Raw genomic sequence first — 24,597 nt, 5'->3', positions numbered from 1 at the left:
TCCTTTTGTAAAAGAACCAAATTTAAAACACAACCAATCACACAGCAGCACCCTCTAGAACATTCCACAGAGAGGCAAGTCCCAGTTTTTCTACTGCATGTCGTTGTTACAGAGTCTCCCTGAGCTCTGCTCAGTTTTTTCTCTTCATCTTGGATATTGTGATTTCAAAATGTCAGATTCTTCAAAGAAAGCACTCTTCAGATCTTGCGGCTCATGTAGTAAGAAAAGACTGCATGCTGAAGATCCCCCACAAGGATTGTACCCTTTTCATAAGGTAAAAGACTGTGGAATTTGCAGAACTTTTTCTACAAAGACTTTGAAAGATAGAGAACGAAGACTGCTTATTTGGTTGGAGAGACTAAAATCAAAATCTTCTGTGCTCTCTGATGAGGAAGGATGTTTCAGTTCACAGGCATGAGTTGAACTTTCTAAAAAGAGGGATAGCTCTTTGTAAACCTTAAGGGACATAAAAAAGCAAAAAACAGACCCATCATGAGTCTGCGCATACTGCCTCAAAAAAAGGGAAACAACTATTCTTTTCTGAGGAAAAATGTGCCTCCAAAACTGCCACTAAACATACAAAAATTCAGTCAGAGGCTGTAAAGCCATCATCGAAAAAGACCTCGTGAGCAATAAAACTGCTGTTGGAATTAGTTTCCCAGCAGTCGTTGACAACGCTTACATCATTTACGGAGGGTTTGTCGACTAGGATTAAATCGACGGAAGTCTTGTTGTCATCGACAGCACCTTATCCACACGTGGTGCTAATCTCTTCCTCGGCCCCTGCACAGGCGACTTTGCGGCTTACTCCAACACCTCCACCATCGTCAGCACCTTCACCGCTGACAGCGCCTCCACTGTTGATGACACTTTCATCAACGACGTCCCCGCCATCGACGACTACTTTGTTATCAACAACTTCTTCGTCGACGGTAGCGGCTCCTCGACTGTACCGACAAGGACAACACAGTCGCTGACCACTGTCTTTTCTACATAGACGGTGCCTGTATCACCGTTGATGAAATCAATTAAAGAGACCTTCTACCTTGCACAATACACTGAATTTGCCATCAAGATTCTCAACGGCGATGCCTTTATCAAGAGGTTTTTTCCAGGATCCTTCTCATATTTCGCCTTAATCTATTAGTCAGTTCTTAGACGAGTGTGATGAAGATGGATTGTTCAGTCCCGCTCACAGTCCTTCACATCTTCATGTTAAGTTTCAGGAGGAGGAGTATGAGGATGAATATTATGGTCCACAGTATCACCAATCTATGAACAAATCACAATTTTTGGTGCTACGCCACAAACAAATGATACAGCTGCCTGTTGCATTGGTGCAAGATTTGACAGCTATGTTGCCTGACTATCATTCCTGTTTCCCAACAGCAGCGGGATCAGTGCAAGTAACAAAATATCCACCTCTTTCTGCGGATTCTCGGCCATCTGTAACACCTTCCCTGAAATCGCAGGCTTCAATACCTGTGCAGCAAGATCAAGTCCCACTGGATGATGATGTAGAAGAAGGTGAAATACAAAATGCTCTACCAGTTATTTATGAATGGGAAGACAACTTAATTCCTATGCCTTCTCCTCCAGCTCCTCATGCTACTGTCCACCTGAAGATATTGGCGGCTATCATGCTTTGATGAAAAGAGCTGCAAATCTTTCTCATTTGCTGATGCTTGTGAAACAGTCTTTGTATGATTTTAAGGATCAGTTCAGGAAATCCCTTATTGATCAAATTTGGGAGGAAGGGATCAAAATTATGAAAGCACCATATTCAATGCCAGCAGTCCCTACTAGGATTGATAAAAAATATAAGGTCCCTGATGATACACCAGCCTGCTTAGAGGGACATCGGAGGCCAGATTCTGTAATTGCTCAGGCTGTGCAACGAAAATCACGAAATTCTTCAGTACCTATTACTACTCCTCCTTATAAAGATAGACAGCGCTTGGACAAAATTGGGAAAAGATTTACCACCATTGCAGGTGCGCCAGTGCATGCTGCCCATTCCTTAGCAATTCTAGGATGATATGACCACCAGATGTCGTTCGATGTGGCATCATATCTTGAATATTTACCTGACGAGGCACTCAAAATTCTTCTTAAAGATGAAAGATCTGCCTCTGAGATTATTGATATATCCATGGACATGGCTTCTCTTGCTTTAAGACAGTTAGCTTAGAGCGGCAGTTCTCTGTCATCACGGCTGGTTGAAATCTACAACTTTACGTCCTGAGGTTCAGAGAAAGATTTTAGACAAACCATTTGATTCGCAATGCGCTCTTTGGGAAGCACATTGATGAGGCCTTGCAGAAATGCTTAATTAGTAAAAAAAAAAAAAAAAGTGCTGGGGGTCTCATCAGGAGGCCACTGTGTCTTGCACCACACAATACCCCTGCCATGCTGTCAATGACTGTAACAACACAACTACTAACTATCACACTCATACATGTGTGACAATTTGGACTATTCCAGGTCCCCAAAGCTATAATAATGGCTCTGACGGCAGGTAATAACCATTTTTTATGTATATTGAATTAATAATTGACTGTTGTTGTGGGCATCACTACATTAGCCAGACAGCATGACCTTGTGGCAGACTGACACAAGCACCGGTGTTGACAATGACATACCGGTGCCGAACACCGGAATACACTGGCTCAAATTAGGCACTGACTTGCAGGCTATCAAAAAAGATACTGATACCTCTAAGTCGTTAGGGACGCTCCAGTATAGGAAAATACCTCTTCTAGGAGCACGTGGACGAGGATATTTTTCCTTTAGTGGAAATCACCATAAATATCAGCCACATATACCAATCTTACCACTATGAGTATATCAGCAGCAGGTCCACTGCATATTCCACATAACAGCCCGGAGGAAACAAGCTACCCAATCTAGAGTCAATACTAGAAAACAATGACAACATCTCAGCACCTTTTATGACCCCATCCTTGACCAACATCAATCCAATAAGTATTTCTCTGCATTACGATCAGAAGAGCCAAATTACAACGGACAAATGGGTCCTGGACACTATAAAGTAAGGCCATACTTTAGAATTTGTAACAGTTCCACCTCCTCATCCACCCCTAAGATAGCTTCCATTTCATCTCCAATTGTTAAGAAAGGAGCTATAGAAAAGGTTCCTGGTCCTCAGAGGGGAAAGGGTTTTATTGCTGCTTCTTTTTAAATACAGAAAAAGTCAGGGAATGGAGACCCATTCTGGGTCTCAGAAATCTAAACAAGTATCTGCAGAACAAGTTCTTCTGCATGGTCACTCTCCAGGATATACTTCAACTTCTCAATCATGCAGATTTTATGACAACTCCAGACTTACAAGATGCATATTTCCATTTCACAATACATCCCCAACATTGAAAATGTCTTTGTTTCACTGCAGCAGGTGCTCATTTTCAATTCAAAGTCCTCCGGTTTGGCCTCCACTCAGCCCCACCAAGTGCCTGGCTCCGGTTGCTGCTCGTTTCAGACTTCAGGGTCTTCAGCTGTTTCCCTATCTCGACGACTGGCTAGTAAAGGCACTGTCTTATCAGCAGGCCTCAAAGGCAACTTCATTCTGCTTACGGACGTTTTGCTCCTTGGGGCTGAAGCTAAATTATCAAAAAGTATTTCTACAACCGTCCCAAAAGATTACCTTTTTCAGAGCAACTTTGGATACCATCCAACACTGGACATTCTTGTCTGCAGAAAGACAAATAAATATCATTTCATTAGCGACCAAACTAACCGAAAGCGAGTTCGCTTCTGTACACCTAATAAAATCCCTGGTATGCATTATGTCTTCAGCAACTTTGATGGTACCTCATGCAAGTCTCAAAATGAGACCCTTACAAAAGCAGCTGGACAACAATGGGTTCCAAGTAACCGGGTCGTTCGATGACCTAGTTCAGATAACTTCAGCCATGAAAAAAGCGCTTCTCTGGTGGCGATCCTCCGAGAATTCCTCAACAGGGCTAACTTTTCATTCCTCGTCACTGTATTTCATCCTTACCACAGACCCCTCTATACACAGCTGGGGGACGCATCTTCATGATATTCGAATAAGAGGCAAGTGGTCCAAATCGCTTGCAAAAATGCACATCAACTTCCTGGACTTCCGCATCATTTTTTTGTCTTACAGGCTTTCCTCCCAAGAATATGAGGCTCTTCATTGCTCATACAAATGGACAATACTACATACATACATTACCTCAACAAACAGGAAGGTACACGCTCCCACATTCTTTCTCTAGAAGCGTAAGAAATCTGGAAATGGATTCTTTCGCACCACATCTCCATCAAAGTGGAACATCTTCCAGGGATGGACAACAATCTGGCAGATAGTCTAAGCAGAACTTCCAACTCCTGCCATGAATGGGAACTAGACCAGATGATTCTCAACTTAATTTTCCGGAAATGCCAGTTCTTTGCCAGCTCGGAACCAGAAAGAGGGTCATAGGGAATGCGTTTCTAATAAGATGGTCGGGGATCTTCACTCAAGCTTTTCCTCCTTACCATTTAATAGCGAATCTACTGATGAAAATGAAGAGAGAGACATGTCATTTGAGTCTCAAAGCTCTCTGTTTTGGCCTTGCCAGCATGGGTTCACAGATCTTCTCCTGCTCTCAGAATGCAGACCTTATCACCTTTCAACAATATTGACACTGCTAACCATGTGTAAAGGCCAGATTCTCCATCCACGCCCCGCATCACTCCAGCTGCATGCATGGTTTCTGAATTCAATGACTTCAAGGACCTAGATCTGCCACAGGATTGTAAGGACATTTTATCTAAAGCGAGAGCAGTGTCTACTAAAAAAACCTATAGTCTCAAATGAAAACACTTCTGTTCATTGTGTCTTCAAAATAATGTACCTCCGTTTGATTCTCCTCCAGAATTTTTTTTGTACCTTATCTTCTTTTCCTGGCTAATTCAGGACTCATGTATACCTTGATTAATGTACATTTTGCTGCCTTTTCCAGTTTGCGACGTTCCTCTAAAGGTTTTTCTCTTTGTTCCTGGCGACTGGTGAAACAATTCATGAAAGGACTGTTTAGAGTTTCACCTCCTATTTGAGTTCCTCCTCCTGAATAGAACCTTAATATAGTTCTTGCACAACTTAAGAAGTCCTCTTTTGAGCCTATGCAGAAGGCTGAGCTCAAGTTTATTTCCTGGAAAGTTGCATTTATGTTGGCTCTTACATCTGCCGGGAGAGTCAGCTAAATTCAAGCGATTATGATTAAAGATCTTTATCTCCGTTTCACTAATGACCATGTCCTTTAGAACGAACCCAGCATTCATTCCAAAGGTACCTTCTACTTTCCACCTTAATGAACCGGTTATTCTGAGAAGAAATGTTCCAAAACCAACTTCTCTGGCTGAAAAAGCTCTTCATACTTTAGATATCAAGAGATGTCTTAAGTTTTATTTGTTAGGTACCAAAAATATCTGAAAATCTGATCAGCTTTTCGTCTCCTATAGTTTACAAAGAGCAGGTGCTTCAGTGACCAAAGCAACTATTGCCAGGTGGATTGCAGCTACCATTCATTTCTGCCATTCTAAAGCAGGCAAATCACTTATTTCCAAGCCTAAAGCTCATTCTACGAGGGCAGTATCATCCTCAACATCTCTGTCTGCAGGACGGCTATTGGACAACATTTGCTGCGCAGCAACGTGGAGAAGTGTGTATACATTTATGCGGCATTACTGCTTGGATTTGGCTACAGATGCGGATGCAGAGGTAGGACAATCAGTTTTACGCAACCTTTTTCAATAAAGTAATCCTTGCTTTTGGAGGTGTTTAATTAATTTCAATTCAGAGGCATTTTGTTGACGTGTTATTGCTATGTTTTACATACTCCTTTATAAATTTGGTACAGTATATATATATATATATATATATATATATATATATATATATGTATACATATATACATATGTAATAAACAAATGCCCGAAAGCTTGGGAGCGAACACATCAGCAGGTGAACCATCCGGTCTTCACTTGGGCGGCTCGTACATTTTCACGCACAAGGAACTTGCTTCGCCATTGCAGATTAATCATCAGACCTGACGCGTTTCAGGGCTCACGCCCTTTCTTCAGAGGTCGCTGTGAGTGTTTGAAATCGCAGGGGGTTCTGGGCATGCTCCTTCATTTATATCACCCTTGGTGGGCCCCGCTGAGCGCGAGTCGTTATTGGTGCATGCTGGGATGTGTTGTCCCGTATAGAACATAATTAACTTTAAGTAAGTCCTGCGCTCATTACACAAATTAAAACATATTTTCATCCCTTAGTGGGCTCCAGAATGACCAGCATGTTGATTTCGCCCCACCTGCTGCGCTGTATTCAGCAAGACCAGTTCTCGCTACAGCCTCCTTCTTGCTCCTCGGATGGTTCTGCCCCCCACGGCAGGGCAGCCGTGTGAATTAATGTAATAAACAAATGCCCGAAAGCTTGGGAGCGAACACATCAGCAGGTGAACCATCCGGTCTTCACTTGGGCGGCTCGTACATTTTCACGCACAAGGAACTTGCTTCGCCATTGCAGATTAATCATCAGACCTGACGCGTTTCAGGGCTCACGCCCTTTCTTCAGAGGTCGCTGTGAGTGTTTGAAATCGCAGGGGGTTCTGGGCATGCTCCTTCATTTATATCACCCTTGGTGGGCCCCGCTGAGCGCGAGTCGTTATTGGTGCATGCTGGGATGTGTTGTCCCGTATAGAACATAATTAACTTTAAGTAAGTCCTGCGCTCATTACACAAATTAAAACATATTTTCATCCCTTAGTGGGCTCCAGAATGACCAGCATGTTGATTTCGCCCCACCTGCTGCGCTGTGTTCAGCAAGACCAGTTCTCGCTACAGCCTCCTTCGTTGCTCCTCGGATGGTTCTGCCCCCCACGGCAGGGCAGCCGTGTGAATTAATGTAATAAACAAATGCCCGAAAGCTTGGGAGCGAACACATCAGCAGGTGAACCATCCGGTCTTCACTTGGGCGGCTCGTACATTTTCACGCACAAGGAACTTGCTTCGCCATTGCAGATTAATCATCAGACCTGACGCGTTTCAGGGCTCACGCCCTTTCTTCAGAGGTCGCTGTGAGTGTTTGAAATCGCAGGGGGTTCTGGGCATGCTCCTTCATTTATATCACCCTTGGTTGGCCCCGCTGAGCGCGAGTCGTTATTGGTGCATGCTGGGATGTGTTGTCCCGTATAGAACATAATTAACTTTAAGTAAGTCCTGCGCTCATTACACAAATTAAAACATATTTTCATCCCTTAGTGGGCTCCAGAATGACCAGCATGTTGATTTCGCCACACCTGCTGCGCTGTATTCAGCAAGACCAGTTCTCACTACAGCCTCCTTCGTTGCTCCTCGGATGGTTCTGCCCCCCACGGCAGGGCAGCCATGTGAATTAATGTAATAAACAAATGCCCGAAAGCTTGGGAGCGAACACATCAGCAGGTGAACCATCCGGTCTTCACTTGGGCGGCTCGTACATTTTCACGCACAAGGAACTTGCTTCGCCATTGCAGATTAATCATCAGACCTGACGCGTTTCAGGGCTCACGCCCTTTCTTCAGAGGTCGCTGTGAGTGTTTGAAATCGCAGGGGGTTCTGGGCATGCTCCTTCATTTATATCACCCTTGGTGGGCCCCGCTGAGCGCGAGTCGTTATTGGTGCATGCTGGGATGTGTTGTCCCGTATAGAACATAATTAACTTTAAGTAAGTCCTGCGCTCATTACACAAATTAAAACATATTTTCAACCCTTAGTGGGCTCCAGAATGACCAGCATGTTGATTTTGCCCCACCTGCTGCGCTGTATTCAGCAAGACCAGTTCTCGCTACAGCCTCCTTCGTTGCTCCTCGGATGGTTCTGCCCCCCACGGCAGGGCAGCCGTGTGAATTAATGTAATAAACAAATGCCCGAAAGCTTGGGAGTGAACACATCAGCAGGTGAACCATCCGGTCTTCACTTGGGCGGCTCGTACATTTTCACGCACAAGGAACTTGCTTCGCCATTGCAGATTAATCATCAGACCTGACGCGTTTCAGGGCTCACGCCCTTTCTTCAGACGTCGCTGTGAGTGTTTGAAATCGCAGGGGGTTCTGGGCATGCTCCTTCATTTATATCACCCTTGGTGGGCCCCGCTGAGCGCGAGTCGTTATTGGTGCATGCTGGGATGTGTTGTCCCGTATAGAACATAATTAACTTTAAGTAAGTCCTGCGCTCATTACACAAATTAAAACATATTTTCATCCCTTAGTGGGCTCCAGAATGACCAGCATGTTGATTTCGCCCCACCTGCTGCGCTGTATTCAGCAAGACCAGTTCTCGCTACAGCCTCCTTCGTTGCTCCTCGGATGGTTCTGCCCCCCACGGCAGGGCAGCCGTGTGAATTAATGTAATAAACAAATGCCCGAAAGCTTGGGAGCGAACACATCAGCAGGTGAACCATCCGGTCTTCACTTGGGCGGCCCGTACATTTTCACCCACAAGGAACTTGCTTCGCCATTGCAGATTAATCATCAGACCTGACGCGTTTCAGGGCTCACGCCCTTTCTTCAGACGTCGCTGTGAGTGTTTGAAATCGCAGGGGGTTCTGGGCATGCTCCTTCATTTATATCACCCTTGGTGGGCCCCGCTGAGCGCGAGTCGTTATTGGTGCATGCTGGGATGTGTTGTCCCGTATAGAACATAATTAACTTTAAGTAAGTCCTGCGCTCATTACACAAATTAAAACATATTTTCATCCCTTAGTGGGCTCCAGAATGACCAGCATGTTGATTTCGCCCCACCTGCTGCGCTGTATTCAGCAAGACCAGTTCTCGCTACAGCCTCCTTCGTTGCTCCTCAGATGGTTCTGCCCCCCACGGCAGGGCAGCCGTGTGAATTAATGTAATAAACAAATGCCCGAAAGCTTGGGAGCGAACACATCAGCAGGTGAACCATCCGGTCTTCACTTGGGCGGCTCGTACATTTTCACGCACAAGGAACTTGCTTCGCCATTGCAGATTAATTATCAGACCTGACGCGTTTCAGGGCTCACGCCCTTTCTTCAGAGGTCGCTGTGAGTGTTTGAAATCGCAGGGGGTTCTGGGCATGCTCCTTCATTTATATCACCCTTGGTGGGCCCCGCTGAGCGCGAGTCGTTATTGGTGCATGCTGGGATGTGTTGTCCCGTATAGAACATAATTAACTTTAAGTAAGTCCTGCGCTCATTACACAAATTAAAACATATTTTCATCCCTTAGTGGGCTCCAGAATGACCAGCATGTTGATTTCGCCCCACCTGCTGCGCTGTATTCAGCAAGACCAGTTCTCGCTACAGCCTCCTTCGTTGCTCCTCGGATGGTTCTGCCCCCCACGGCAGGGCAGCCGTGTGAATTAATGTAATAAACAAATGCCCGAAAGCTTGGGAGCGAACACATCAGCAGGTGAACCATCCGGTCTTCACTTGGGCGGCTCGTACATTTTCACGCACAAGGAACTTATGGTGGTATAAATGAAGGAGCATGCCCAGAACCCCCTGCGATTTCAAACACTCACAGCGACCTCTGAAGAAAGGGCGTGAGCCCTGAAACGCGTCAGGTCTGATGATTAATCTGCAATGGCGAAGCAAGTTCCTTGTGCGTGAAAATGTACGAGCCGCCCAAGTGAAGACCGGATGGTTCACCTGCTGATGTGTTCGCTCCCAAGCTTTCGGGCATTTGTTTATTACATTAATTCACACGGCTGCCCTGCCGTGGGGGGCAGAACCATCCGAGGAGCAACGAAGGAGGCTGTAGCGAGAACTGGTCTTGCTGAATACAGCGCAGCAGGTGGGGCGAAATCAACATGCTGGTCATTCTGGAGCCCACTAAGGGATGAAAATATGTTTTAATTTGTGTAATGAGCGCAGGACTTACTTAAAGTTAATTATGTTCTATACGGGACAACACATCCCAGCATGCACCAATAACGACTCGCGCTCAGCGGGGCCCACCAAGGGTGATATAAATGAAGGAGCATGCCCAGAACCCCCTGCGATTTCAAACACTCACAGCGACCTCTGAAGAAAGGGCGTGAGCCCTGAAACGCGTCAGGTCTGATGATTAATCTGCAATGGCGAAGCAAGCTCCTTGTGCGTGAAAATGTACGAGCCGCCCAAGTGAAGACCGGATGGTTCACCTGCTGATGTGTTCGCTCCCAAGCTTTCGGGCATTTGTTTATTACATTAATTCACACGGCTGCCCTGCCGTGGGGGGCAGAACCATCCGAGGAGCAACGAAGGAGGCTGTAGCGAGAACTGGTCTTGCTGAATACAGCGCAGCAGGTGGGGCGAAATCAACATGCTGGTCATTCTGGAGCCCACTAAGGGATGAAAATATGTTTTAATTTGTGTAATGAGCGCAGGACTTACTTAAAGTTAATTATGTTCTATACGGGACAACACATCCCAGCATGCACCAATAACGACTCGCGCTCAGCGGGGCCCACCAAGGGTGATATAAATGAAGGAGCATGCCCAGAACCCCCTGCGATTTCAAACACTCACAGCGACCTCTGAAGAAAGGGCGTGAGCCCTGAAACGCGTCAGGTCTGATGATTAATCTGCAATGGCGAAGCAAGTTCCTTGTGCGTGAAAATGTACGAGCCGCCCAAGTGAAGACCGGATGGTTCACCTGCTGATGTGTTCGCTCCCAAGCTTTCGGGCATTTGTTTATTACATTAATTCACACGGCTGCCCTGCCGTGGGGGGCAGAACCATCCGAGGAGCAACGAAGGAGGCTGTAGCGAGAACTGGTCTTGCTGAATACAGCGCAGCAGGTGGGGCGAAATCAACATGCTGGTCATTCTGGAGCCCACTAAGGGATAAAAATATGTTTTAATTTGTGTAATGAGCGCAGGACTTACTTAAAGTTAATTATGTTCTATACGGGACAACACATCCCAGCATGCACCAATAACGACTCGCGCTCAGCGGGGCCCACCAAGGGTGATATAAATGAAGGAGCATGCCCAGAACCCCCTGCGATTTCAAACACTCACAGCGACCTCTGAAGAAAGGGCGTGAGCCCTGAAACGCGTCAGGTCTGATGATTAATCTGCAATGGCGAAGCAAGTTCCTTGTGCGTGAAAATGTACGAGCCGCCCAAGTGAAGACCGGATGGTTCACCTGCTGATGTGTTCGCTCCCAAGCTTTCGGGCATTTGTTTATTACATTAATTCACACGGCTGCCCTGCCGTGGGGGGCAGAACCATCCGAGGAGCAACGAAGGAGGCTGTAGCGAGAACTGGTCATGCTGAATACAGCGCAGCAGGTGGGGCGAAATCAACATGCTGGTCATTCTGGAGCCCACTAAGGGATGAAAATATGTTTTAATTTGTGTAATGAGCGCAGGACTTACTTAAAGTTAATTATGTTCTATACGGGACAACACATCCCAGCATGCACCAATAACGACTCGCGCTCAGCGGGGCCCACCAAGGGTGATATAAATGAAGGAGCATGCCCAGAACCCCCTGCGATTTCAAACACTCACAGCGACCTCTGAAGAAAGGGCGTGAGCCCTGAAACGCGTCAGGTCTGATGATTAATCTGCAATGGCGAAGCAAGTTCCTTGTGCGTGAAAATGTACGAGCCGCCCAAGTGAAGACCGGATGGTTCACCTGCTGATGTGTTCGCTCCCAAGCTTTCGGGCATTTGTTTATTACATTAATTCACACGGCTGCCCTGCCGTGGGGGGCAGAACCATCCGAGGAGCAACGAAGGAGGCTGTAGCGAGAACTGGTCTTGCTGAATACAGCGCAGCAGGTGGGGCGAAATCAACATGCTGGTCATTCTGGAGCCCACTAAGGGATGAAAATATGTTTTAATTTGTGTAATGAGCGCAGGACTTACTTAAAGTTAATTATGTTCTATACGGGACAACACATCCCAGCATGCACCAATAACGACTCGCGCTCAGCGGGGCCCACCAAGGGTGATATAAATGAAGGAGCATGCCCAGAACCCCCTGCGATTTCAAACACTCACAGCGACCTCTGAAGAAAGGGCGTGAGCCCTGAAACGCGTCAGGTCTGATGATTAATCTGCAATGGCGAAGCAAGTTCCTTGTGCGTGAAAATGTACGAGCCGCCCAAGTGAAGACCGGATGGTTCACCTGCTGATGTGTTCGCTCCCAAGCTTTCGGGCATTTGTTTATTACATTAATTCACACGGCTGCCCTGCCGTGGGGGGCAGAACCATCCGATGAGCAACGAAGGAGGCTGTAGCGAGAACTGGTCTTGCTGAATACAGCGCAGCAGGTGGGGCGAAATCAACATGCTGGTCATTCTGGAGCCCACTGAGGGATGAAAATATGTTTTAATTTGTGTAATGAGCGCAGGACTTACTTAAAGTTAATTATGTTCTATACGGGACAACACATCCCAGCATGCACCAATAACGACTCGCGCTCAGCGGGGCCCACCAAGGGTGATATAAATGAAGGAGCATGCCCAGAACCCCCTGCGATTTCAAACACTCACAGCGACCTCTGAAGAAAGGGCGTGAGCCCTGAAACGCGTCAGGTCTGATGATTAATCTGCAATGGCGAAGCAAGTTCCTTGTGCGTGAAAATGTACGAGCCGCCCAAGTGAAGACCGGATGGTTCACCTGCTGATGTGTTCGCTCCCAAGCTTTCGGGCATTTGTTTATTACATTAATTCACACGGCTGCCCTGCCGTGGGGGGCAGAACCATCCGAGGAGCAACGAAGGAGGCTGTAGCGAGAACTGGTCTTGCTGAATACAGCGCAGCAGGTGGGGCGAAATCAACATGCTGGTCATTCTGGAGCCCACTAAGGGATGAAAATATGTTTTAATTTGTGTAATGAGCGCAGGACTTACTTAAAGTTAATTATGTTCTATACGGGACAACACATCCCAGCATGCACCAATAACGACTCGCGCTCAGCGGGGCCCACCAAGGGTGATATAAATGAAGGAGCATGCCCAGAACCCCCTGCGATTTCAAACACTCACAGCGACCTCTGAAGAAAGGGCGTGAGCCCTGAAACGCGTCAGGTCTGATGATTAATCTGCAATGGCGAAGCAAGTTCCTTGTGCGTGAAAATGTACGAGCCGCCCAAGTGAAGACCGGATGGTTCACCTGCTGATGTGTTCGCTCCCAAGCTTTCGGGCATTTGTTTATTACATTAATTCACACGGCTGCCCTGCCGTGGGGGGCAGAACCATCCGAGGAGCAACGAAGGAGGCTGTAGCGAGAACTGGTCTTGCTGAATACAGCGCAGCAGGTGGGGCGAAATCAACATGCTGGTCATTCTGGAGCCCACTAAGGGATGAAAATATGTTTTAATTTGTGTAATGAGCGCAGGACTTACTTAAAGTTAATTATGTTCTATACGGGACAACACATCCCAGCATGCACCAATAACGACTCGCGCTCAGCGGGGCCCACCAAGGGTGATATAAATGAAGGAGCATGCCCAGAACCCCCTGCGATTTCAAACACTCACAGCGACCTCTGAAGAAAGGGCGTGAGCCCTGAAACGCGTCAGGTCTGATGATTAATCTGCAATGGCGAAGCAAGTTCCTTGTGCGTGAAAATGTACGAGCCGCCCAAGTGAAGACCGGATGGTTCACCTGCTGATGTGTTCGCTCCCAAGCTTTCGGGCATTTGTTTATTACATTAATTCACACGGCTGCCCTGCCGTGGGGGGCAGAACCATCCGAGGAGCAACGAAGGAGGCTGTAGCGAGAACTGGTCTTGCTGAATACAGCGCAGCAGGTGGGGCGAAATCAACATGCTGGTCATTCTGGAGCCCACTAAGGGATGAAAATATGTTTTAATTTGTGTAATGAGCGCAGGACTTACTTAAAGTTAATTATGTTCTATACGGGACAACACATCCCAGCATGCACCAATAACGACTCGCGCTCAGCGGGGCCCACCAAGGGTGATATAAATGAAGGAGCATGCCCAGAACCCCCTGCGATTTCAAACACTCACAGCGACCTCTGAAGAAAGGGCGTGAGCCCTGAAACGCGTCAGGTCTGATGATTAATCTGCAATGGCGAAGCAAGTTCCTTGTGCGTGAAAATGTACGAGCCGCCCAAGTGAAGACCGGATGGTTCACCTGCTGATGTGTTCGCTCCCAAGCTTTCGGGCATTTGTTTATTACATATATACATATATACATATATACATACATACATACAGTCACTTTCGACCCACCCTCCTCCCCGGAGAGGCTTCCCTTATTCCCTTAATTATTATCAATACTATTGTCACTTGTGCTAGAAAATCTTGAGGTGATGATGTCTGATTGGTTGTGCTTTAACTTTGGCTCTTTTTAAAAAAGGATATGGATTGGCTAATGCAGTGACTGTTCAATGCATTATTGCCTATGATAAAATGAATTACTGCTATTATAAGATTTACCATAAGACACCCACCTCGACGGCAGAGATGATTCAATCATATGAATCAGTGTAAGATACCAATACTGGATAACTGAAGTTACAGGTAAGTAACTCGTTTTCTTATTTGTTAAAGAGAATTCAACACAAGCACTCTTGTTTTCAATTGCTGCTCCAAGCTCCTCTGTAAACAGGCCTGTAAATCTTATTCTTATCTCATCAACTTTGCTGTGCATTCAAAGGATGAGGTCAAATGCCAGATGCTGTTTTGAGTGCGTCTGTTTAGCTATTTTACACAAGATTGGTGTACGTCAACACACCGGTTCTGTATCGGTATGATATACTTGTAATTCTGCATGCTTGTGATTGACTTTCAAAACACTTGGCCAAATCACACTTTTATCACTTCCATTCCAAGACTTTATTTGGGTGCATGTTTGCAAACAAAATCAAGCAATGCAAAGCATTTGTTTAAGCGCATGTTGTAAAAGTAATTCACACACATTCTAAACATGATTGGTGTATGATAACACTCAGGTCCAGCATCAGTGTGATATACCCGGAATTCTGAGTGCCTTTGATTGACCTTTAAAACACGTGGCTAAATCACACTTCTATCACCAGTTTAACCTGTTAACCGTGGCGTAAATTCCGCCGCGGTGCGGGTGATTTATTGCACGGACGGGGCTGCATCGGCCAATGGACGTGCGCAACACTACCGAGTTAGTGCTCGCGACGGCCGTTGGCCGACGCATACACGCGAGGGGTTAAAGGCTTCATTTGGGTGCGTGTTTACAATCAAAATCAAGTGATGTAAAGCTTTTGTTTGAGCGCATGTTATAAAAGTAATTACACACATTCATAATAAAGTGTAATGTTGCAAGTACAAGTAAAAGTTAAATACTTTAAACATACTGCATTTATGTTTATTTTGATTTGTCAGTGCAACATTACTTTTCATTCTTTGTGCTTGTGATTTAATTGCAAAACATACGCCTAAATGAAGGCTTTTATTCATATTCATTTTCTGTGTAATACATACCTAAAGTATTTCCATTGCATTAGGTATCTAGCGAATCAAACTTTGGAAGCATGATTTAAATGTGTGTTTTGGGCGCAATCCTAATTACTATTAGTTTACCAGCAAATCAGTGTACAAATAAACGCATTGATTTGCCAGTGCAACATTACTTTTAATTCTGATTTACATCGGTTCCTCGTTTCAATTTTCAGACATTAACTCACATATAGCCTCATATAAAAGACACAGATGTGCAATTTTATATTTACATCTCCCCTTGACGTATTATTTTATCATGCCTGTGCACTTGATTTTCAATTGTCAGTGTTCCCTATTCCAGAGGGGCAAATGCACATTACACATTCTGCTGATGACGCTGCAAAGAGGGCAGACCTCAACTGGCACCGAGTATGCATGGCTGCACTGAGCCATTAGCATTGACAACGCCTATGGACATTAACACTGACAACTCCTTTAGCTCTCAGATGGCAGAGACTTATTGGCTTTGCCAATGCTTGTTTAGAAATTGGCTTTAGCTAGGACATCCGTTCATCTGAAAGCTAAATTGTTTTCTGTGAATCTTTGTAAAAGTAAAATAGTTGCCTTTTGCTGTCATGCTTTTTTTAACATATGACACACTGCTTCTCAATTTGAAAGAGAACTTCTTTGATGTATAAAGTACCTTAGGTATAAAAGAAAGTTCACCAAACCTACAAACTTGTGTACAACTTAACCATTGTTGTTTCATTGCCAATCTTCCCTACAGTTTTACTGTAACTTATTTAAGATGGAAAAACTTACTAACTTAATAAACACACCCTGATTAGGTTTTACCACAGAGAAACTACTCACACCCTGGTAACTCTGGTAACTCTGGCACAAGCGGCAGGCAATTCTCCGGTGAAATGCCTGTTAAATAAATAAATAAAATTAAATATTAAATAAGTACAGAACACAGCACAATTACATTCCCAAACAAAAAAGACAGAAAATGTAATTAACATAAAGACAGCAAAATCATTAAATCGGATAAAAAAAACAGTGATTTGAATTTTAAAAATTTTAAGGCACAAAAGCATCTCAGAAATAGTTAACCATCATTCAGAAGAAAGAGTTGGCTTTGGGATGTAGGTGTGATTTCAGGCTGAAAGGGATCAAGCAGCATTCCAATAGATCAGGTGGGTTGCCTTGTCAAAAGGTTTACCTTCTCACTTGGTCTTTTTCATTTTTCTACGAAGTTAAAATGCCTTAGTTGGCAAGATCTCTGGATAAAGCCAGACATGGCCCCTCAGACTCATGTATGTCATTGTTGACCTTCGGCAGAAGCCATTGGTTTTGGCACCATAATTTCCCAGCAGGATATAGCTGTATTTCATAGCCACTGAGTTCACTTCACTGCTCAGCTGGATTAGCCGCCTTGCACAGGTTTATTTTTTATCTTCAGATTTTAGGGCCGATAGATAATCTGGTGAACATAGTAATCTCCATTGGCCTGGGGGAGGGGTTAGCATATGCCAGGTTGAGACTACACCACCCGCCAAATTTGGAAATCACTGCCAAGCTGGAGGTCATTTATAAAGCAATAGAAGGAACTGCCATCACAGCAGTTCTTGCCAATGATTTTTGACGTCTAGTGCATGGCTCCATCAACATGACGGAGCCCTGCACCAAATTGTTTTCTTTTTTCTTTTCAAAAAGAAAATCCCGAAGCAGGATTTTCTTTTTCAAAATAATAATATACAAATTGCGTAGTAGTCTCCACCATGAATAAACTTAAGGACTGCATCTACATTTGTCAGCTGAACTATTATCTTGTTGGTATAGATACTCTGTCGTAAAATATAAATCTGCCTCATAGTCACTTTTTTGGTTCTCAAAAACCTCCGGAGGGCTAGGATGAAAACTGTTGCCAGGCAGGGTTCCAGAAGGTCACCTACCTTTTCTGAAAGGTCTCGCTTAACCAGTTTACGGTGCAGCATAAAGCTGTTTTATTCACCTGCTTTGGGTGCGAGTGATTTTTGTTTACTTCTGCAGCTCTCAGATCCTGAGGGCAGGCCTTAATGCATCCGGTCTCTCTCCAGCCGGTACTGCAAATTCTTCTAGTTTCTGCGTTACTGGCACAGGCAAACAGGAGTTTATCTCTCTGAACCTTGAAGGGCTCCAGTCCCTTGGTGGCCGGCCTCACTGGGAGCTGCGCCGACACCCACCGACAGCCACCAACCACGCACGCAACCTGGGGTTCATCCTGCATAAATCTCTGTCAATGACCCAGCAAGTCAACGCCGTCTCCTCCTCCTGCTTCACCACCCTTCGTATGCTTCGCAAGATCTACAGATGGATCCCCACCGGAACCAGAAGGACGGTCACCCAGGCCCTCGTCACCAGCAGGCTGGACCACGGCAACACCCTCTATGCGGGAACCACGGCTAAACTCCAGAAGAGACTCCAACGGATACAGAACGCCTCCCCATGCCTCATCCTCGACATCCCCCGCCACAGCTACATCACTGCCCACCTGAGGAACCTGCACTGGCTCCCCGTCAACAAGAGGATCGCCTTCAAGCTCCTCATCCACGCCCACAAACACTCCACGACGCCAGACCATCATACCTCAACAAACGACTCACCTTCTACACTCCCGACCGCCAGCTTCTCTCCGCTGACCTCGCCCTCACCACCGTTCCACACATCCACTGAACGACCACCGGCGGCAGATCCTTCTCTCACCTTGCCGCCAAGACATGGAACACCCTCCCCATCCACCTACGACAGACCCAGGCCTGCTGACCTTCAGGAGACTTCTCAAGACCTGGTTGTTTGAACAGTAGCAGCCCCCCCCCCCCCAGCACCTTTAGACCCTCACGGGTGATTAGCGCACTCTACAAATGTTTGATTGATTTGATTGATTGGTGTCAGGCAAAAGTAATAAGTGTTATTTTTCTGTCAGAGATTCCTTTTTCCTAGGGTGAAGTCTTTACAGGTCAAGGAAAGTTCAGAGAAGGTGATGGTGAGGTGAGGTGGCAGTATTATCCTCTGCACTTCCTAGTGATTGGAGCATTTTCTCAACTGAGTGATGTCTACTGACTCTCCCTATGCCCACCTCCTTTTCCAGCACCTTCTCTTTGCTTTACTGTAATAATTCCCAGTAGGCCCAAATCTAAGGTGACTGAACTCTTTACCACATTAGGATATGTGGCTCTTTCTAAAACCAGAAACCAGAATTGAAAACCGAGCAAAGTGGTTCAGTGGTAGAGCACGAATCAAAGTCCAGATTACGGTTCAATAAAGTAGTCCTCTTTTAATACAGATTGTTCATGTCTTGTCTTTATTCCAAGGTACAATCTTCACTGTATGCCATCAGGCCAAGCCAACACGTGTTTCGTCCTGACAGTTATGAGTCATGGACTTCATCAGGGCTAGAGGCAAAAGAAATAACTAAATTGGCAACATGTTTCTAAATTAAATACAAAGATACCATGTTATGGATTAAACATAAGTTAGTCCCATACATCTAAAAAAGTGGTGGAACAACCTCTTCTTTAATATACCATAAGTTGAAAAAGACTAATCAGAAAAGGAAAAAGAAAATTAATAGGTGTCACCGAAGTATATGTGAGAGATATCTAATGTTCGGGAGAAAGGGAACCACACCGCTGAAGAGAAATGTGAAAAGAAAAATATATAGAAGTAGAATGTATATATGTATAGATACAGTATATCCCAACGTTACATATGTGAAAGTGTAAAGGAAGCAAAAGAAAAAGCCTGAAAGGTAAATCGCAATAATATAAAGTATGTTCGTAACAAGAACGTGTGCACTCAAAAGTGCATGCGAAAGTCAAAGGAAAGAAACTAGCGTAACGTAAATAAACCGAATCAGCCTTAATGAAGGTAAGAGCCATGCAATCTGAGCATAATCCTATAATGGTAAGATACACTTACCAAAAAACCATCAAATCTTATCATGCATAAGAGTGCGATTCAAAGGGCACTAGAGCGCAGCATCTGTGATCCTAAGAAGAAAGTACAGTGTTAAGAAAATAAGACTAATCCATCGCTATAGGTAATCAATTAAAAGATTATTTATAAACCTTGGTAGATATAACAAGGTCGTATTTCCAGGTTCTAAATTTCTAAAGTAGTGGAGAGAAGGCTAAAGTTACCTAACCTATCACATACCTATTACTCTGTGAGTATAAATGTGAGCCTGGCCTAAGTAGTTGTGAATATATTAAGTTTGAGAGAAAATGACTGGCATCACAACGAGTAATATGTATATTAAACGGACATACCTAATATAGTGGTACACTGTCATTCAAACGGTCCAATCTGGGGAAATCTCAAAAAATCTCTTTGGAGTAGTCAGGTTAAAGTAACAACCATGCTTCCTAAAATACAAAAAGTTAAAACTTAACCTACAATGGTACACGGCAAAAAGAGAAGATAACAGCGTAAATGGAAGAACAACATAAAGACAGAGTGAATAAGTGGCAGTAATACTAAATATACATAACCCATATCTCAAAAAGTCTACAATAAACGAAAGAAAAGAAGAAAAACCTACAATGTAAGTAGGCAAACTGCTAAACCGAAGTCAAGTTCTGTCAAAACACAATTAAATGAAAAAGAACAAGAAAGAAAATCCAATCTACAGTACAAACAAAGCTGAGACTCTCGTTACAGGTGAACAAAACAAATACACTAGCCTTACAGTATCCTACCCTCCTGTAGCAAGCCGCTATTGGCAAAAGGCCAGGAAATTTTGTTTTGACAGAACTTGACTTCGGTTTAGAAGTTTGCCTACTTACATTGTAGGTTTTTCTTCTTTTCTTTCATTTATTGTAGACTTTTTGAGATATGTGTTATGTATATTTAGTATTACTGCCACTTATTCACTCGGTCTTTATGTTGTTCTTCCATTTACGCTGTTATCTTCTCTTTTTGCCGTGTACCATTGTAGGTTAAGTTTTAAATTTTTTTATTTTAGGAAGCATGGTTGTTACTTTAACCTGACTACTCCAAAGAGATTTTTTGAGATTTCCCCAGATTGGACCGTTTGAATGACAGTGTACCACTAAATTAGGTATGTCCGTTTAATATACATATTACTCGTTGTGATGCCGGTCATTTTCTCTCAAACTTAATATATTCACAACTACTTAGGCCAGGCTCACATTTATACTCACAGAGTAATAGATATGTGATAGGTTAGGTAACTTTAGCCTTCTCTCCACTACTTTAGAAATTTAGAACCTGGAAATACGACCTTGTTATATCTACCAAGGTTTATAAATAATCTTTTAATTGATTACCTATAGCGATGGATTAGACTTCTTTTCTTAACACTGTACTTTCTTCTTAGGATCACAGATGCTGCGCTCTAGTGCCCTTTGAATCGCACTCTTATGCATGATAAGATTTGATGGTTTTTTGGTAAGTGTAACTTACCATTATAGGATTATGCTCAGATTGCATGGCTCTTACCTTCATTAAGGCTGATTCGGTTTATTTACGTTACGCTAGTTTCTTTCCTTTGACTTTCGCATGCACTTTTGAGTGCACACGTTCTTGTTACGAACATACTTTATATTATTGCGATTTACCTTTCATGCTTTTTCTTTTGCTTCCTTTACACTTTCACATATGTAACGTTGGGATATACTGTATCTATACATATATACATTCTACTTATATATATTTTTCTTTTCACGTTTCTCTTCAGCGGTGTGGTTCCCTTTCTCCCGAACATTAGGTATCTCTCACATATACTTCGGTGACACCTATTAATTTTCTTTTTCCTTTTCTGATTAGTCTTTTTCAATTTATGGAATATTAAAGAAGAGGTTGTTCCACCACTTTTTTAGATGTATGGGACTAATTTATGTTTAATCCATAACATGGAATCTTTGTATTTAATTTAGAAACATGTTGCCAATTTAGTTATTTCTTTTGCCTCTAGCCCTGATGAAGTCCATGACTCATAACTGTCAGGACGAAACACGTGTTAGCTTTGCCTGATGGCATACAGTGAAGATTGTACCTTGGAATAAAGACAAGACATGAACAATCTGTATTAAAAGAGGACTACTTTATTGAACCGTAATCTGGACTTTGATTCGTGCTCTACCACTGAACCACTTTGCTCGGTTTTCAATTCTGGTTTCTGTATGAGGTGTCTTTGTTCAGCAATTACGACGTAAAGTGGTTGTCGTATTGTCAACCTTGCAGCAATGGTTCAACTTTGATATTTGTTCTTATATAATCACTTCCTTGCGCAATGTGTCCCTACCACTGTGTTTTTTTTGTTGTTTTCTTTCTAAAACCACTTCCCTATTGTGATGAGGTCTTCTACTCTCTGTCAGGGTCCAAACTGGTTCTTCCTCCTATTGAGGTTGATGTCAAAAGGTCTTGTCGGGCTTGCAGAGGGACTTTGAGCAGCCCCACTTTGCATATCTAAGTCAAAAGAGGTAGTGTTAACGTTAGTCTTTATTCATCCAACTGGTCTGATCTACTCCCAGGTATCTAAACCCTGCTTTGTGGCCAGTTGTTAGTTTCACTCTGCCCTCCTGGGACAAGAGACGGGGCTTTGGTCTGTTCGACGGCAGGGCTGTTAACTCCATCTAGGAGTATGTATTGTCCTAAGCAGGAGCAAGACCTCTGACTTCCTGGTCAGGGAAACTGCTCTCCCCTCGTGCAGCTTTGTCGTTGGGCCGCTGCCCCCTGCACCTTCTTGCCTCCAGGTAAGGTGTTCGAGGCCCTCCTCCACCTGCAGTCTCCTGCCTGCGCCTCATCCCTGCTGGTCCAGTGACAGAGCCTTGCTCTTCTGCTGGTCCACTCGGCAGCCTTTTGCCTGCTTTCCCTGTTTTTGTCTGTCTGTGCCCTGTTTGGCTGTCTGTGTTCAATTGATAATTTTTTTGCTGTTGGTGCCTTTGTTCTCTTGCGCTTTGTTGTTTTTGAGCCTCTGTGCATTATTGTGCTTCTGTCTCTTGTGCCTTGTTGCCTCTTGTGCCTTTTTGCCTTTTGTCTTGTTTTTGTGCCTTATTGCCCGTCTTTTCACTGCTGCTGCTTCGCTCCCTTTCCTGAGCTGCTGCACCCGTGCCCCCTCCCCCTTTGTCTGTTCCTGCTCCTGCGTCCCAGCTGCTATCCCTCCCCCGACCCCTACTTAATGGAGCCTGTGTGCAGTGGCCACGCCAATGGCACCCAGAAGGGGCACCAAAGGCAAACCGGTCTGCGGCCGTCCACGACCAGAGCCAGGGACCCAGTACTCCAACCCCCCACTGCTATGACTCAGCAACCATCCAGCACTCAACCCTGGAATAAACAACTGCCAGCTGTCAACACTGAACACCACCCAGTGCCAGTTCTCCTGCCGACACTGCTGCCGCACCGTGACCCACCTCTGGACCCCTACTGCTACCACTAACCCACCGGATGCCAACGAGCCTAAACCCCTGAGCTGCATCCTCCTCAACGTACGCTCCCTACACAGACACACAGTAGAAATCTGGGACCTCCTCAAGACACTCTAACCTGACATCGCCTTACTCACAGAGATCTTTACTAATGCCAGCTCTGCACCCGACAATGCAACCGCCATCCTCAACAGATATAAGGTCAAGGGTAAAGACCGCCCCATCCATCCTGGAGGTGGTCTCGCCATTGTACACAAACTCCCTCCGACTCACAGCGGCTAGCCCGAATGAAGCCTCTCCCCCCCCCATGGGACACCTCTACTTACAGATCCAGACCAACCCCAGAACAACTCTATGAGGAACTCTCGCATAGGACCTCTCAGACCTCACGCACCATTCGCCAATACCATTGTAAACATCATCGCGCCCCACGCCCTAACCTCCATGGACTACGCACTGCTCAGAGACCTGAATTTCCACCTTGACAACATTAGCGACCCCAACTCCACCACCCTCCTAGACAACCTCCCCGTCATCAGACTGAAGCAGCTCGTCACCGCCCCCACCCACAAGGCAGGAGACGCCCTCGACCCCATATTTGCAGGAGGAAACCACATCCGCTCCAGTCACATCACGCAACCCCTCTGGACAGACCACCACTGCATGCACTTCTTCTCGAAACCCACTGTACACAAACCTATACCACGCCCCCATGCAGAAACTGGAGCAAGATCACTGAAGAGCACCTTAAGTCCTCAGCTGCACTCCTCCTCTCACCACGACCGACACCAACTCTGAAGCCATGAACTCCACAGATGGCACAACGACTGCGCAAACACTCTCGCCCCCTCCAGAACTCCACTTGGTTCACCACTGAACTCTGAGAATCCAAGTGCACGTGTCAGCGACTAGAAAAAGCATGGAGGAACCGCAAGACCTCCGAAGCACGTATCGCCTACAAGACTGCCACGACAGAACACCACCAACTTATCAGGTCCACGAAGAGGAACATCATCCAGGACAGAATACTCTCCAACTCTCGCAACTTCAATGAACTCTTCAACATCATACAAGAATTCACCAAACCCCCCAGTGATACCTCGGACGTCTCTCCCTCCCAGGACCTCTACAACAAACTCCGCTCCTACTTCCATCAAAAGATCAGTATTCTCTACGACAACTTAGATGAAAAGACCCCCATAGTTGCCATCTTTCCCTTCTATAAAGGCAGAGATAAAGCACAGGATACCAAAAATAGAATGAACCTCCAAATTACAAAAATAGGGGAACAGCACGAAAAGGAGAGGAAAAACACAGCAATTAGGCAGAACCACTCCAGACAAAAATTTAAACAAGCAAAAAGGCATTGAAGTCAGAACTCAAACAATAGCACAATCCAATCAAGTAACAGCAAAAAGTCATGAAAGAAACCCTGAAATAGCATGCCACAGTGCAAATGTATTTATCTTTCCTATCAGATAACATCTAATAATTCATTACAAAAACCCAATTAAAATCATGTTATTGTTCTATGGCTGGCTTTGTTGCAAGGTGAAAGTATTATGTGGTATGGCAGGGGTATCTTACCATGTAATATTAGCTCGATAAACAAAGATGGACCCCGCGTCCTCTCTCATACACCTTCTCTCAGTCCTGGTAGAGTAGCAAGTAGCAGGCAGGCTACTTAGAGGAACATGTGCTAAGCATTACACACTACCAACATGGACAATAAGTAATTGACACGACT

At 44.9% G+C, this 24,597-nt stretch overlaps 1 protein-coding gene across 1 annotated transcript in view; it reads left to right on the top strand.

Annotated features, from left to right (window-relative positions):
* Positions 1 to 24,597, top strand: part of PPP4R4 (protein phosphatase 4 regulatory subunit 4) — a 2,085,322-nt gene that overhangs the window by 1,037,173 nt on the left and 1,023,552 nt on the right. The window lies entirely within an intron of this gene.

Source organism: Triturus cristatus, chromosome 9 (genome assembly GCF_964204655.1).
Source record: "Triturus cristatus chromosome 9, aTriCri1.1, whole genome shotgun sequence".
Taxonomy (NCBI): domain Eukaryota; kingdom Metazoa; phylum Chordata; class Amphibia; order Caudata; family Salamandridae; genus Triturus; species Triturus cristatus.
The sequence above is the reverse complement of the archived record's forward strand: the minus strand, read 5'-3'. Positions and strand labels throughout refer to the sequence as shown.